General features: G+C 39.5%; 1 long non-coding RNA gene across 1 annotated transcript; it reads left to right on the top strand.

Moving 5' to 3' along the window:
* The first annotated feature begins 14,794 nt into the window (after positions 1-14,794).
* On the top strand, positions 14,795-17,012 carry LOC135514346 (uncharacterized). Its single transcript, XR_010451665.1, has 2 exons — positions 14,795-15,373; positions 15,467-17,012. It is a non-coding gene; the product is annotated as an uncharacterized LOC135514346 (long non-coding RNA).
* Positions 17,013-17,226: the final 214 nt, after the last annotated feature.

The raw sequence follows: 17,226 nt of genomic DNA, 5'->3' as shown, positions 1-17,226 counted from the left end.
GTTAAGTTATGTGACAGATCTTCTGTGACTGTTATCCTCCTATAGACTGCCCTCCCAGTTATGCAGTCCAGTGGCAAGGATTTTCTATGTATAATAATGATACAATAGTTCCATCCAGTGTTCAACATTCTGCCCAACAAGGTGAAACCTTGACATTGCTTGTATTTTCAAGGGCAAGTTACGAGTGAGAGTCAATATGTGTCAGTAGAGTCTCATAAGTTGCTTCTATTCCTTTCAGCTGGAGATAAAAGGTTTTTCATGGGCTGTGTCTCAATCCACCACATAAGCTAATGGTGGTCTTCTGCATCTCTGCGGTGGAAGGTGGCCGAGCTGCAGCGTTGTTTGTCAGACCATGAGACGTCCCGAAAAACGTTCTTCTCACAAATATGTCTGTAGCGTCCAAACGGTTTGGCCTTAAAATGTGTATGACCACTCTATGGAAAGATGAGACTCTCTCTCTGTTTCTATGGGATTTTGGTATTATAGTGCAAATTCTATATATTCTTATTCTCTTATTATATACGTTTTATACCTAAAGTATAGTACCCTACCATAGTACCCTCCAAGCTCGTCATCAAGCTCGAGACCCTGGGTCTCGACCCCGCCCTGTGCAACTGGGTACTGGACTTCCTGACGGGCCGCCCCCAGGTGGTGAGGGTAGGCAACATCTCCACCCTGCTGATCCTCAACACTGGGGCCCCACAAGGGTGCGTTCTGAGCCCTCTCCTGTACTCCCTGTTCACCCACGACTGCGTGGCCACGCACGCCTCCAACTCAATCATCAAGTTTGCGGACGACACAACAGTGGTAGGCTTGATTACCAACAACGACGAGACGGCCTACAGGGAGGAGGTGAGGGCCCTCGGAGTGTGGTTTCAGGAAAATAACCTCACACTCAACGTCAATAAAACTAAGGAGATGATTGTGGACTTCAGGATACAGCAGAGGGAACACCCCCCTATCCACATCGATGGAACAGTAGTGGAGAGGGTAGTAAGTTTTAAGTTCCTCGGCATACACATCACAGACAAACTGAATTGGTCCACTCACACAGACAGCATCGTGAAGAAGGCGCAGCAGCGCCTCTTCAACCTCAGGAGGCTGAAGAAATTTGGCTTGTCACCAAAAGCACTCACAAACTTCTACAGATGCACAATCGAGAGCATCCTGGTGGGCTGTATCACCGCCTGGTACGGCAACTGCTCCACCCACAACCGTAAGGCTCTCCAGAAGGTAGTGAAGTCTGCACAACGCATAACCGGGGGCAAACTACCTGCCCTCCAGGACACCTATACCACCTGATGTTACAGGAAGGCCATAAAGATCATCAAGGACAACAACCACCCGAGCCACTGCCTGTTCACCCAGGCTATCATCCAGAAGGCGAGGTCAGTACAGGTGCATCAAAGCTGGGACAAAGAGACTGAAAAACAGCTTCTATCTCAAGGCCATCAGGCTGTTAAACAGCCACCACTAACATTGAGTGGCTGCTGCCAACACACTGACTCAACTCCAGCCACTTTAATAATGGGAATTGATGGGAAATTATGAAAAATATATCACTAGCCACTTTAAACAATGCTACCTAAAATAATGTTTACATACCCTACATTATTCATCTCATATGTATACGTATATACTGCACTCTATATCATCTACTGCATCTTTATGTAATACATGTATCACAAGCCACTTTAACTATGCCACTTTGTTTACATACTCATCTCATATGTATAAACTGTACTCGATACCATCTACTGTATCTTGACAAAGCTGCTCTGTACCATCACTCATTCATATATCTTTATGTACATGTTCTTTATCCCCTTACACATGTGTGTATAAGACAGTAGTTTTGGAATTGTTAGTTAGATTACTTGTTGGTTATTACTGCATTGTCGGAACTAGAAGCACAAGCATTTCGCTACACTCGCATTAACATCTGCAAACCATGTGTATGTGACAAATAAAATTTGATTTGATTTAAAGGTGTTCTAAAATTCCAAATCAAATAGCTGAATGATCCATTCAGTATGTCCTGAGAAGAGATAGGTATGCAGAAGGGAGTAATAGTGATGAGCTCAAGAAGAGGTTTGATTCCAGGCTGAATTTCACTTCTAGCTCTGTCCCTTTGACTATCCAGATGTCGCAGTTGTCTGACTCTGCTGTGTACTAATGTGCTCTGAAGCTCACTGTGACAACAAGATGAACTGCCCCCATACAAAAATGAGTGTATCCTTGGCACTAGTGTAGAAAAAATGCAAGACTTACATCTGTGGTGGGTGTGACGTTAGCAGGGCTGTACACCTCACACAGTGACACACAGAAGGATATTTCAGAGGAGAGTGAATGCAAGCAAACATCAGTCTGAAGATGGAGAACTCAATCAGTGTATTGATCATTTTGATTATGACTACAGGTAAACATCACCACAACATTTGAACTCCTTGCTTCCTTATAATCAGATTATTACATTACGGTATTGTTAGTAAAACATGTTTTGTTGGAGTAAAGTAATTTAAATGTGAATAACTTAGTTGATTTCTAAAAAGTCTTAAAAATATGCATGTGTTTCAATCACTTTAATTATTTTATTTCCTCTGCAGGAATGGTATGTGGAGACAGTGTGACTCCTGACAAGGAGGAGTACACCCCCACTGAGGGATCATCAGTATCTCTGAGATGTACATATGAAACAAGCAGGAAATATGTTTACCTTTACTGGTACCGGCATTATCCTAACCAGGCTCCTCAGTTTCTACTGTATAAAGGTGCCAGATCATGGAGCGATGAAGAACATATCCCTGATAAGAGATATAACTCCACAACATCCCGGACATCAACTGAACTGGTCATAACAAGCCTAACCCTGGCAGACACAGCTCTCTACTACTGTGCTCTCGGGGAATATACACAGTGATACAAGGTGTATAATACACCATACAAAAACCTGCAGACCAAAATGCTTTGATGAAGTGGAAATCATAATTAAACAGCAACCACATTTGATGTCATGATGGCAGAAGTTGAGATCAGAGAACTGTGGTCACACCTGTGCTGTGTACAATCATCAGGTGGTCTAGTTTTTCTCTGTCTTCATATTCAATGCACTGTGAGATATATGTATTCTTCACTCTTCAATCGGTTGTCCTCAATTTCACTTACCGTAGGCATTTTTTTATATATTGGTTGGATAATTACTTGGGAATATGACAAAGTGCATAAAATATTATTATTTATTTTTGGCCCTATTCACAATTCACACAGCTTGGTGGTGTAGTATGGAAGTCTACCTGAAGGGGGCAACCTCACAAAGCACACACACCCCTGAATCAGAGGATGCCATACAGGCAGACACCTCCCCATGGTCTCCTACTGCATGTAATACAGAACAACATGAGGCATCAACAGTAGAACACCAGTTGGTGTTTCTTCTACACATCCTGACATCTACAATGTTGTTCTGTTCACTATTACTATTAATTGACTTGATAGGTAAGTAATGACATTTTCATTCAAACTGAGTGTGATTATGTTGAGAGGTATGTATTATTCAAATCAAAGACCATGAAGGTAACACATGACATGAGGACACATGTTTTTTTACTTTGAAAACTCTTTATCTTTACACTGCATTTGGAATTAATTAATTATTCCATGTGGGTTTAAAGTAATATATATATAATATGTTTTTACAGGTCTCAGTTCTGAACAGGTAATAACACCCTACACTGATGTAGAAGTGGCTTCAGAAAGAGATAGAGTTACTCTCTCTTGTAACTACACCGCTTCTGTAAGCATTCTTCTATGGTATCGACAATATCCCAAATCAGCACCACAGTTACTGGTTATGGAGTATGCGGATATTACACCAGGATTCACTCTAAATCATGACAAAAATTCCAAACGTACGGATCTGAAGATCTCCTCTGCTGAAGTGACAGACTCTGCTATGTACTTCTGTGCTCTGAAGCCCACAGTGACAGGAAACCCAGAAACACTGTACAAAAACCTAACATCCCCTGAGAGAGTATTTAAACTCTGTAGTTCCAGGTTTTATTTGACAATAATGCCATCAAGTGGAGTCAACATGCACCCATTATACTATGTCAAGGGGAGGAGCGCAGTGTTATTCATAACATATAATGAGTGGAACTGATTCACCCAGAGTGAATGTTCCAAGAGAAGATCATTAGAGAAGTCTCTGTCTAACACCCAGTGGCTATGATGCTGCTCTATGCAGTCTTGTTTATGTGCACTTCAAATCAAATCAAAATCAAATCAAATCAAATGTTATTTGTCACATACACATGGTTAGCAGATGTTAATGCGAGTGTAGCGAAATGCTTGTGCTTCTAGTTCCGACAATGCAGTAATAACCAACAAGTAATCTAACTAACAATTCCTAAACTACTGTCTTATACACAGTGTAAGGGGATAAAGAATATGTACATAAGGATATATGAATGAGTGATGGTACAGAGCAGCATAGGCACGATACAGTAGATGGTATCGAGTACAGTATATACATATGAGATGAGTATGTAAACAAAGTGGCATAGTTAAAGTGGCTAGTGATACATGTATTACATAAGGATGCAGTCGATGATATAGAGTACAGTATATACGTATGCATATGAGAAGAAGAATAATGTAGGGTAAGTAACATTATATAAGGTAGCATTGTTTAAAGTGGCTAGTGATATATTTACATCATTTTCCATCAATTCCCATTATTAAAGTGGCTGGAGTTGAGTCAGTGTCAGTGTGTTGGCAGCAGCCACTCAATGTTAGTGGTGGCTGTTTAACAGCCTGATGGCCTTGAGATAGAAGCTGTTTTTCAGTCTCTTTGTCCCAGCTTTGATGCACCTGTACTGACCTCGCCTTCTGGATGATAGCGGGGTGAACAGGCAGTGGCTCGGGTGGTTGATGTCCTTGATGATCTTTATGGCCTTCCTGTAACATTGGGTGGTGTAGGTGTCCTGGAGGGCAGGTAGTTTGCCCCCGGTGATGCGTTGTGCAGACCTCACTACCCTCTGGAGAGCCTTACGGTTGAGGGCGGAGCAGTTGCCGTACCAGGCGGTGATACAGCCCGACAGGATGCTCTCGATTGTGCATCTGTAGAAGTTTGTGAGTGCTTTTGGTGACAAGCCAAATTTCTTCAGCCTCCTGAGGTTGAAGAGGCTTGTAGGTAAGGATTCACTCTCCATTGACTGAATGTGTACTAACAGAATGTACACTGTTCAGTATTCATTACAATATGGTATTATCAATATCAAGAGGTAATACACTTTGAAACACCAAGTGTGAATATACTGTACACTGTCTACATTGACTCAGTAATACATGTTATTTTTTACAGGTGCAAGTGCTGAAGACATAATTACTCCAGACAGAGATGTTGTGTATGATATGGATGGTTGTAGTGTTCAACTCTCCTGTATATACAACAGCTCATTAACCAACAGTCTGTTATGGTACCTCCAGCACCCTGGATCCTCTCCACAGTACCTCATACTGGACTACTCTGGGGTCATAACCAACACTGATAGTACAAAATGGACCCTCATACATGAAGAAGAGGACAACCGTGTGGTTCTGAAGATCTCCTCTGCTGAAGTGACAGACTCTGCTCTGTACTACTGTTCCCTGCAGCCCACAGTGACAGGAAACTCAGAGACACTACAAAGACCTAGAACATCTGATTACTGGGAGAAAGTTCTCAACAGGCAGCTTAATGAATATTAACTAAACACTAAACACCTCTATTCTAGCCCTAACTCTAACCCTAACTTCATGTCTAGTACTATTTTCTTCATAATTAAATATGATATGAATGAAGTACCACTGTATCAAATACCCTATTTTCATACTCCTAATTATCCTTACACCTCTGAAGACTCTAGTCACTTCCATGCCAGTCAGAAGAACTACAGTCTTTTATCTCTGAACACTCAAAAGCAGCTTTATAAAAAGAAGAGTAAAAGATAACATAAGACATTATTAAGTCAAAAATAGTCCCAAACCTCCTTTCAATAAATAATAAGTAACAGAAAGTATAAGAAATGTATGTACCAAAATAACAAAGTTAAATTAAATAAAAAACAAAAAATAACAATTGATTTGTATTGTTTAATGTTTTTTTAACTTGTGTTTTATGTAATGTTATACTCTTCTTTTTATAATTTTATTTCATTTGAGACTTGGTATTGTTGTATTTTATGTTTGACATTCAATAGAACACTTTGTGTTAGGTATATGGTAAATTAAATTCAATTCAAAAAACAGCACGATTTCACTGTATTCATTTCAAACTTTTTTCTTCATAATGCAGTGTAATATGAATGGAATAGCGTTATTAAAAATAAATGAATGCATCAATAGAAATATTAAACAAGGATTGCATGGCACACACATAAACAGCACATTTGGTTTTTCAACAGCCCCTGTCTTTGGAGGTAGGTGGAGCTACAACATTTTCTCAAATCAGCGAGACTGAACAATTATTTCAGAGAGAGATATTCAACTCTGCCTATGTTGTGTCAGAGTATGGTTTTATACTGTGTCTATTAGCTGTGTTGCTGCTTTAATAATTTCTCATCCTGCTAGTCCCTGTTGGTGAGTGCTGTATTCAACTTGACATTTTTAATTTAAAACCTAGAATGTACTTCAAAGTTGTCAAAAATACAATTATACTTAAGATTTGAGTATCACTAAATTGTATTACGATAATGAGAAGGGGAAAGGCATCATCAACAGACCAAAATGTCAAAAACAGCAGCATGTTTTTCCTTTCTTGACAAGTAGCAGATCTGAAGATGACAAACCCACTAGGCGTATGGTGGGTGGTGTGGAGGGTGATACTATCACACTATCCTGCAGCTACACTGGCTCTGTAAACAATCTACAGTGGTATCGTCAGTATCTCAGGTCTAAACCAGAGTTCCTGATTCTCAGCACGAAATCAGGATATGTCCAGAAGCTTGTCACTCCTCACCTTCCAGCTCAGGTTCATACAGACCGTGTGGAAAAACAAACAAAGACTAAAGCAAAAACCTAGACATTTTCGGATAGAAATTAAGTCTTTAATAATCTGAGTAGGAGGCCAATAGGAACTGAAAACCCTTAACCACAAACCACAGAAGAAGAGTTACATATCCAGTTATCAGAGGAGGGGCCTCATAGTCAAACACTGGTATAGGCTGGATATACCTGCAACCATGAGGATGTCTCTGTAGAGGATCTTACTCATCTCTCTCACTGTCTTGTCTCTCAGTTGGTTTATCTAGTCTGTGTCAGGATGTCACTCATATTACTGTTGCTCCTCTCAGTGTTTATAGGTGAGTGCTGAATACTCAGTTTAAACCAAATAACATTTTGAATACAGTGACACTGCTTTTATCAATTAATAATTGCATTATGTTTTAATTCTTTCTCTGTCATACTTTATGGGCACCTAACCCATGTATTGTTTCTCATTTGGAATAAACATTAACACAATGACAATACTTATGTTGCTGCAGATGATAGTATGGAGCAAGAAACAATAACTCCAGTGAAGCCTGAAGTCAATGCTCTCCAAGGAACAGACATCACTCTCTCCTGCAACTACAAGGGCAACGTTAACAATCTACAATGGTACCGTCAATACCCCGGATCCAGACCAGAATATCTTCTTTGGATCCTACAAAGCGGCATGTATATTCAGAATACATCCATTACGACTCCACGACACACTGGTAGACTGAATGAAGATAAGACACGTGTTGACTTGATGATCTCCTCTGTTGAATTGGAAGACTCTGCTCTGTACCACTGCGCCTTGCAGCCCACAGTGACAGGAAACCCAGACACACTGTACAAAAACCTGTCAAGACCCTTGGGGGTGAACAGTGCATTGTGTTCTGATCAATCAGTTATTATTTAGAGTACATTAATACATACCTTTTTTTCCTGAATATCCACATTAATTGAAAGAGAAGCAAGAAAACACATTTCATGTAAATATTATTGAGGAGATAATACTTTATATTGTCTGCATTTTCCTATTCTGATATAACATGATCAAAGATACCAGTCTGAATAAATACAGAATGAAGAACATTTGTGGTGTTGTTTTGCTTCCTATTAGCAGGGGTTCCCAAACATTTTCACTCAGTGACCCCATTCCAGCATAGTGGAACGTCATACAATGTTTATTCATGTGATGTTTGAGTGACAAAAAAATAACAATATCTACGGGCTAAAAAACATAATAAAAAAACTTGATCTGTACATTGCTGACAAGTTATAAATAGCTCTCTAAGGTATGAAATGAATAACACGACAAGAGGAACTGATGATGCAATACCCAATTTCAAAATTGTGCCTTGTGCATTCTACTATTACAACTTTTAAGAATAAGTTTAAAGCTGCACTGGCTGACCCCTCGCCACACAGATTAGGAACCTCTGTTTAGAGGATACAGGGCAGTAATTGTCTTTTATTTCTTCTTTTTGTGAACATCATACATTTGGAGACAATACCAATAGAGGGCAGTCATGAACTGAAATATCTCTACTCAGAACTCCAGAGAAATCATGAAGATGACATTTAGCAGAATTACAACCCAGAAAGACAGTTGAACTGAAATACCCGACTCTCTTTAGTGTAGAGAGGTGGAGCTACAAAGTCAATGAGTGCTTTAACATTACAGTATGTAATCTACAAGATGTTTGAGGAGATAATAGTGATACACTCTTACCTGACAGCACATGAAGCCAGTCATTCAGACACCATGGAGATGTTTTATGCAATTCTACTTTTTTCAATGTTCTTTGGTAAATACCTTTTGAAGGATGGTTAAAGACACATAATGAATTGACCCACAATCAAATGTCTGTTAAACTCAATGAAGATAAGACCCATCTGGATCGGGATGATCTCTTCTGCTGAGGTGAAAGACTCTGCTCTGTATTTCTGTGCCCTGCAGCCAACAGTGACAGGAAACCCATAAAAACTGTAGAAAGAAAGCCGTAACAGAAAACATTTCAAGTTGGTGTCAAGAGGAGGCGCTGTATAATCAAAGATCCACATGTAGCTTATGGGATGTTATTGTTCAGGAAGTAGCTAGTTTGTCAGGTCTCTCAGTGCTGTCTATTGGTTTCTCAAAGGTCTAGCAAGATGATTTTCTTTTCATTTGTTCCGTTTTTATCTTTCTTAGGCAAGTTATTATACAGATTTAAATCTTTTAATTTAATCTTATTGTGAATGAACAGCAATAATCATAATAATTCCACATTCATAATTGTTTTACGTCACAACTGCGCAGTTGTACAGTTACAGTTACAGAAATTATTTGACCAAATAGTTTTGCAGGAAACAGTTTTGGGGATTCAATAAACCCTGTGACTACAGAAGAGCTTGTTCAGGAGGGAAGGAATGTCCATCTCTTCTGCAAATATGATGGCACTGTTTACAATCTACAGTGGTTCCGCCAACATCCCAGATCCAAAATATGATTCCTATTGTAAGTAACACCAGAGGGGTCTATATTTAAAGCTACTCCCCCATCTCCTCGTCTGACAGTTACCATTGACAAAGTGGACAAACATGTGGATCTGAAGATCTTTTTTGCTGATGTGACAGACTCTGCTCTGTACTACCATGCCATGAAGACCACAGTGACAGGAAACTGTGACACTGTACAAAAACCTGTCAAGAACCATGGGAGGAAAACAGACATCCTGTATGACATACTTAAGCGAGAGACACACATGTTTGCATGGGCTGCGTCTCAATCCACCACATCAGCCTATGGTTGTCTTCTGCCTCCGCAGTGCAAGGTGGCCGAGTTTCAGGGGTGTTTGTCTGACCATGAGACATCCCGTAAATTGATATTCTCACAAATATGTCTGTAGCGTCCGAACCGTTTTGCATAAAAAATGTATATGGCCACTCTACGGAAGGATGAGACTCTCGCTGTCGATGTGCCAACTTCTGTTTGTAGCGTACCGTTTGGGCTATCAAATCATCTTGTTAATTTTTTGTGTACCTAAAGGGGTCCTAAAATTCCAAATCAGACAGCTTGAAACTTGTTTGGGCTAGGGGGCAGCATTTTCACTTTTGGATGAAAAGCGTGCCCAGAGTAAACTGCATGCTACTCAGTCCCAGATGCTAATATATGCAGGTTATTAGTAGTATTTGGATAGAAAACACTCTGAAGTTTCTAAAACCGTTTGAATGATGTCTGTGAGTATAACAGAACTGGTTTGATTTTTCTCAGGGTTTCGCCTGCAATATCAGTTCTGTTACACTCACAGACAATTTTTTGACAGTTTTGGAAACTTTAGACTGTTTCATATCCCAATCTGTCAATTATATGCATATTCTCGCATCTGGTCCTGAGAAATAAGCCGTTTACTTTGGGAATGTTATTTTTCCAAAACATAAAAATAGTGCCCCCTAGCTTCAAGAGGTTATTAATCCATTTTGCCACAACTTTGGAAGTATGCTTGGTGTCATTGTCCATTTGGAAGACCCATTTGCAACTAAGCTTTAACTTCCTGACTGATATCTTGAGATGTTGCTTTAATATATCCACATAATTTTCCTTCCTCATGACGTCATCTATTTTTTGAAGTACACCGGTGCCTCCTGCAGCAAAGCACACCCACAACATGATGCTGCCACCCCACGCTTCACGGTTGGAATGGTGTGCTTCGGCTTGCAAGCCTCCCCCTTTTTCCTCCAAACATAACGATGGTCATTATCTTTTTCTTGTTTCATCAGACCAGAGGACAGTTCTCCAAAATGTACGATCTTTGTCCCCAGGTCCTTTGCTGTTGTTCTGAGATTGATTTGCACTTTTCACACCAAAGTGCGTTAAGCTCTCGGAGACAGAACGCGTCTCGTTCCTGAGCGGTATGCCGGCTGTGTGGTCCCATGGTGTTTATACTTGTGTACAATTGTTTGTACAGATGAACGTGATACCTTTAGGCATTTGGAAATTGCTTCCAAGGATGAACCTGACTTCACTACAATGTTTTTTCTGAGGTCTTGGCAGATTTATTTTGATTTTCCCATGATGTCAAGCAAAGAGGCACCGAGTTTGAAAGTAGGCCTTGAAATACATCCACAGGTACATCTCCAATTGACTCAAATTATGTCAATTAGCCTATCAGAAGATTTTAAAGCCATGACATAATTTTCTTCAATTTTCTAAGCTGTTTAAAGGCGCAGTCAACTTAGTGTATGTAATCTTCTGACAAACTGGAATTGTGATACAATGAATTATAAGTGAAATAATCTGTCTGTAAACAATTGTTGGAAAAATGACTTGTGTCATGCACAAAATAGATGTCCTAACAACTTGTCAGAACTATAGTTTGTTAACAAGAATTTTGTGTAGTGGTTGAAAAAAAGAGTTTTAATGACTCCAACCTAAGTGTATGTAAACTTCCGACTTCAACTGTAAATCACAATAGCACTGGCTTAGGAACACGTGACTTATCCAGGCTGCATGATATTTGGGTACAGAACACTGCGTCTCCTTCCTATTCTCTTTGTCAGAATTTGATTTCATCTCCTTTATTTAGCCCTCTGTTGTCATCCATCCTTAAGTGTTATTGGTTTTTCTCTCACGTTCAGTATGCTTCCCATGTTTGTTCTTTTGTATCTGTTCAGTCTTAAAACATATAACCCTGGCAGACACAGCTCTCTACTACTGTGCTTTTGGGAAAACATGCGCATTGCTTACATTTTTCTTTTCTTGCATTTCAGGTTTCTAGAATATGTTTTCAGGCTACCAGAGTGATTTTGGTCACACCTGTTAATGTCCTCTCTCCTTTCAAGAGTGATTAGTACAGCAGCCTATCAACGGCAGCACTAGTGTAGAGACAACAAAAAAACTATTTAACCTCTGTAGTGGATGTGAACACACAAGTCAGACAACGATAACTTTTATGTCACGTCAGTTTTCTATAGGGGATGAACTTTTCTCCAATAGTCTTGAGGAGGATGTGATACATGGTGGAAGTGTCAAGCTTTCCTGCAACTACACAGTATCTGGAGGCAGTGCCTTATGGTATCACCAAAACAGCACATCTGCTCCACAATTCCTCCTCCTCCTCTCAGTGTATTCAGCATCTGCTGAAACAATAGTTACTGCAGATCCACCGTATCCTCAAATGTCCGTTAATGTTGACAAAGTGACTGTGTGGATCTGGAGATCTCCTCTGCTGAAGTAACAGACTCTGATCTGTACTGCTATGCACTGAGGCCCACAGGGACAGGAAACCCAGACATACTGTACAACTGTACAGAACCAAGGAATAACAATCCTTATTGTGAACAGTTTAAAATGTTTATTCTCTGACTGTTCCAACGCAGGATGTAAATGTAATGAAATTTAAATTGATAAGATTTATTAAACTCAATTTCTGTAGAGGGCCTCACTCCAGCACTACACAAAACTATATTTCTCTGAGCAGGTGGCTCCTCCTCCTGACAGTGGAGGTAGTTGCAGGGCTGACAGGTAGCAGCCATACATTACATATCACATATCACATCCTGCAGATCAAAGCACACTGAATATCACATATCACAGAACACGGCATATCACATATAAGTGTGTTAATTAAACCCTCTTTCCTAGCTGCCTTCTGTCATATTCACAATGATGTTGATGTTGCTCACTTCAATCTTACTGTTTTCAGCACTTGTTGGTAAGTAAGGTTTTATGTAAAGTCATTCCCACACTGTCTGTCATTATTTAGTTGGTAAATATTGGGCTGATTATAATATAAAATAAGAGGTTTTCATGTTTAGTCTCATGCTTATTTTCTTCTCCTTCACAGGTGATACTTTAGAGGATGATATTACTCCAACCAGTCCTGAGGAGTATTATTTAGAGGGTAGCAGAGTTAAGATCTCCTGTAACTATACAGTAAAATCAGATATTCTGCTGTGGTACAGACAGTACTCTGGATCAGGTCTCCAATTCCTTTACCTCGTAACAACTACCAATAATCCATATGAAGTGAGAGGTGATCCACAAGACTCAACTGTCTGTTACACAGAACAAAGAGAGAACCTGTGTGGATCTGGAGATCTCCTCTGTTGAAGTAAGTGACAGACTGCTCTGTATTACTGTGCTCTGAGGCTCACATTGACAGGAAACCCAGAAACACTACAATAATCTGACTGTAATAAATTCATACTAGTAAACATCTGCATACAAATGATCAGAGATCATGTTCATGGTTATGCATCAATTAAGTCATATTTGTTCATCACAGATTAGAATGTTGATGTAATGTGGGTCCATTTACTGAGTAGAAGGAGCTAAGATGAGAGAGTGAATGTTCCAATAGAAGATCATTTTAGAGAGAAGCCTCTGTCTAATGCCCAGAGGGTATGATGCTGCTCTATCCAGTCTTGTTTTTGTGTGCACTTGTAGGTAAGGATTCACTCTCCATTGACTGAATGTGTACTAACAGAATGTATACTTTTCAGTATTCATTACAATATGGTATTATCAATATCAAGAGGTAATTCACTTTGAAACACCAACTTTACACTGTCTACATTGACTCAGTAATACATGTTGTTATTTTTTACAGGTACAAGTCTTGAAGACATAATTCGTCCAGACAGAGATGTAGTGGATGTTATAGAGGGTAGTAGTGTTCAACTCTCCTGTAGATACAACAACTCATTAACCAACAGTCTGTTATGGTACCTCCAGCACCCTGGATCCTCTCCACAGTTCCTCATACTGGACTACTCTGGGATCATAACCAACACTGATAGTACAAAATGGACCCTCATACATGAAAAAGAGGATGACATTGTGGATCTGGAGATCTCCTCTGCTGAACTGACAGACTCTGCTCTGTACTACTGTTCTCTGAGGCCCACAGTGACAGGAAATCCAGAACCACAATACTGATCCTGACAATACACACAGACAACCTGAATCTGAGACCCCTAGAACCCCTAGAACCGGAGTCTGAATATATATTATCTACCATCTATTATATTCCCTTCTTAATTTGAAAGGTTTTTTGAATGTTTGACTACCTGTGACCGGATTTTATATTTGTCATGAATATCAGAATAATTTAATCTGATTTAACATTCTAAACATTCTCTAATTTTAATTCCATTGAATACATCTTTACTGTCATTTAGGAAACCAAACCTTCATCACCATCATCACCATTCTTCATTTTGAGCCATTATTAAATGTGTATTATGTCATATACTGAGCGGTAGGTTGCCAGTTCTAATCCCCGTATCTGGTAACGGGTTCAGATCCTGACTACAATTCCTTACCTTTGGGCCCTTGAGCAAGGCCCTTAACCCCACAACATGCTCTCCATCCAGTGGCACTGCACTGCCACGACCCTATGTTTCCTCTCAATTTTGTGTGTGTGACATGTGCTATCTGGGGGAGTGTAATGTGACAGGTTAAAGGAAATATTCATAGCCTGTTGTACATTAAAAAGTATTAGTAAATTCATAGTATGTGAGGATCTTAAAACATCTAAGGTGAAAAAGATGCATTCAGTGTTAGTTGATAGAGATTGATAACATTCATATAATTGTGTTAAAGTTCAAATCTGTCAAAGTGTACGAATTGTGAGAGTAATGTGTAAACGTTATATTGATTACTTTATTTTGTAGTGCCTAAAAGTGTTAACCTGTCATCTACGAAATGCTCTTAATCTATGAGCCGGAGATCGATTGCTCTGGTCTCCACCCATATTCCTGGGGAAAATCGCGGTCTTTTCTCATTACACTAAATGTTGAATTGAGAATACAACACCGTATCACTCTCGTGATTATTTCTCCCCTGTTTTCAGGTACTTTATTGATGATAAAAATAGTAATTTAAATGTTATAACTCGCTAACATGTCAAGAGTGTTTAAGGTGTGTCTTAGTAACGTCTTGAGGAAGTTAGAGTTAAGTTTGAAGAGAGTAATATTAGCCCTGCTCGGTTGAAGTGAAGAATAGCATCGTACTGAGAGTAGCTGTCATCTTATGTCGATTGTGAATGAACATGTGCATTGTTAATAAGATATTTTGCTGTGTTATTTGTATAATGGGTTTTCTGTTGTTTTGTAATGTGTTACTTTTGTGAAATGATAACACTAAATGTTGAATTGAGAATACAACACCGTATCACTCTCGTGATTATTTCTCCCCTGTTTTCAGGGGCGTAACGGTAACATGGACAATACAGTTGTATAGGGAGGAGCCACGAAGACCCTGTTCAAACTATACATAAGATTACAGGATACATATTTTAGTTAGTTAGTTGGTCAACATACAGTAGATTCATGATGATGTTACTTGGTTTGATCTGGATGTTCTCTACATTTTGTACAGGTGAGAATTACAAAATGTTTTAAGTGAGCCCGTATTGGTAATGGAAATTAAGATTGACACACAATTGATTATGTTTCTATATTTTCTTTACAGAATTAATTGCTGGGGAGCACATTACTGCTGTACAACATGAAGTCATCAGTACAGAGGGAAAACCTGTGATTCTGAGATGCTCATATGATGCAAGCTGGAATTATCCTCTGCTTTACTGGTACAGGCATACTGATTACCAGGCTCCTCACTTTCTACTGTATAAAGGTGCCAGATCAAGCACGAGCGAACATATCCCTGATAAGAGATATACATCCAAAACATCTCAGACTACAACTGAACTGATCATAACACATCTAACCCTGGCAGACACAGCTCTCTACTACTGTGCTCTCAGAGACTGTTATTATGATTGTTATACCCAGTGATAGAATGTGTATAAGACGCTGTACAAAACCTGCAGATCAAAAATGCTTTGATGAACCGAGGATCAAATTTGAACATCAAACCACAATTTGATATTATAATGGTAGAGGTTGAGATCAGAGAACTGTGGTCACACCTGTGCTTTGTGCAATCACAAGGTGGTCTGGTGTTTCTCTGTCTTTCTAATCAATGCACTGTGAGAAATATGAATTCTTCACTCTTCAATCAGTAGTCTTCAATTACAATTTTTTAAGTGGTTGGAAAAGCACTTGGGAATTTGACAGTGTAACAATGTTGTTTCTTATTGTTGGCTCTCCTCACAATTCACACAGGGTAGCAGAGTTAAGCTCTCCGGTAACTATACAGTAAAGGTGAATTATCTCCAGAAAGTACCCTGGGTGAGCATCCCAATTCCTCCTCCTCACAGACACTGCAAATCTACGTGTAGTGGAAGCTACTCATCCATACCCAAGAATGACTGCTAAACTGATCAATGAGAGAATCTGTGTGGATCTGGAGCTCCATACAGGTTGCTGTAGTGACAGTCACCACTGTGCCCTGGAGTCCACAGTGACAGGAAACCTGCCAACACTGCTCAAAAAATTGCTATCTATTCAAGAGGAGGAGCTAAGCTAAGCAGACCACATGGGGATATCATTTAGTCTGTCACAGGGGAGTGGTATCTCAGTGTTACTGAGAGAGCTGCTGAACTTCAACCATCATATTCCCCTATCCACTTTTATTAATTTCTGCACTTGTTGGTGAGTTCTCGCAACATTCATTATAGCCACTGTTTAATCAAGGTTCAAAGTTAAAGAGTAACACTATGGGGCGGCAGGTAGCTTAGTGCTTAGAGCGTTGGGCCAGTAACTGAAAGGTTGCTGGATCGAGTCCCTGAGCTGACAAGGTAAAAATCTGTTGTTCTGCCTCTGGTCAAGGCAGTTAACCCACTGTTCCCCGGGAGGCTGTTATTGTAAATAAGAATTTGTTCTTGACAAGAAAAAGGTCCAATTCACACACATCCCTGATCATGCCTCTGATCTGGCAGACTCACCCAACACAAATGCTTTGTTTGTACATTACATTGGAGTGTGCCCCTGGCTAACTGTAATTTATAATAATTGTGCTGTTTGCTTAATATAAGTAATCTGAAATTATGTATATATTTTTTTACTTTTGATACTTAAAGTATATATTACAAATAAATACTTTTTGACTTTTACTCAAGCAGTATTTTACTGGGAGACTTTCACTTGAGTCATGTTCTATTAATTTTCTATTTCTTTGCTTTTACTCAAGAATGACGTTTGGGTACTTTTTCCACCACTGTCACCATGTAGACAATGATGCAGGGGCTGTCTCTTGATTTGGTTCATAAAATAAACCTCTCATTCCTGCCTGGAGTTAATCAAGTAGAAAACGGTCTGCCTCATAAT

The sequence above is a fragment of the Oncorhynchus masou genome, chromosome 3 (assembly GCF_036934945.1).
Source record: "Oncorhynchus masou masou isolate Uvic2021 chromosome 3, UVic_Omas_1.1, whole genome shotgun sequence".
NCBI classification, from domain to species: Eukaryota; Metazoa; Chordata; class Actinopteri; order Salmoniformes; family Salmonidae; genus Oncorhynchus; species Oncorhynchus masou.
The sequence above is the reverse complement of the archived record's forward strand: the minus strand, read 5'-3'. Positions and strand labels throughout refer to the sequence as shown.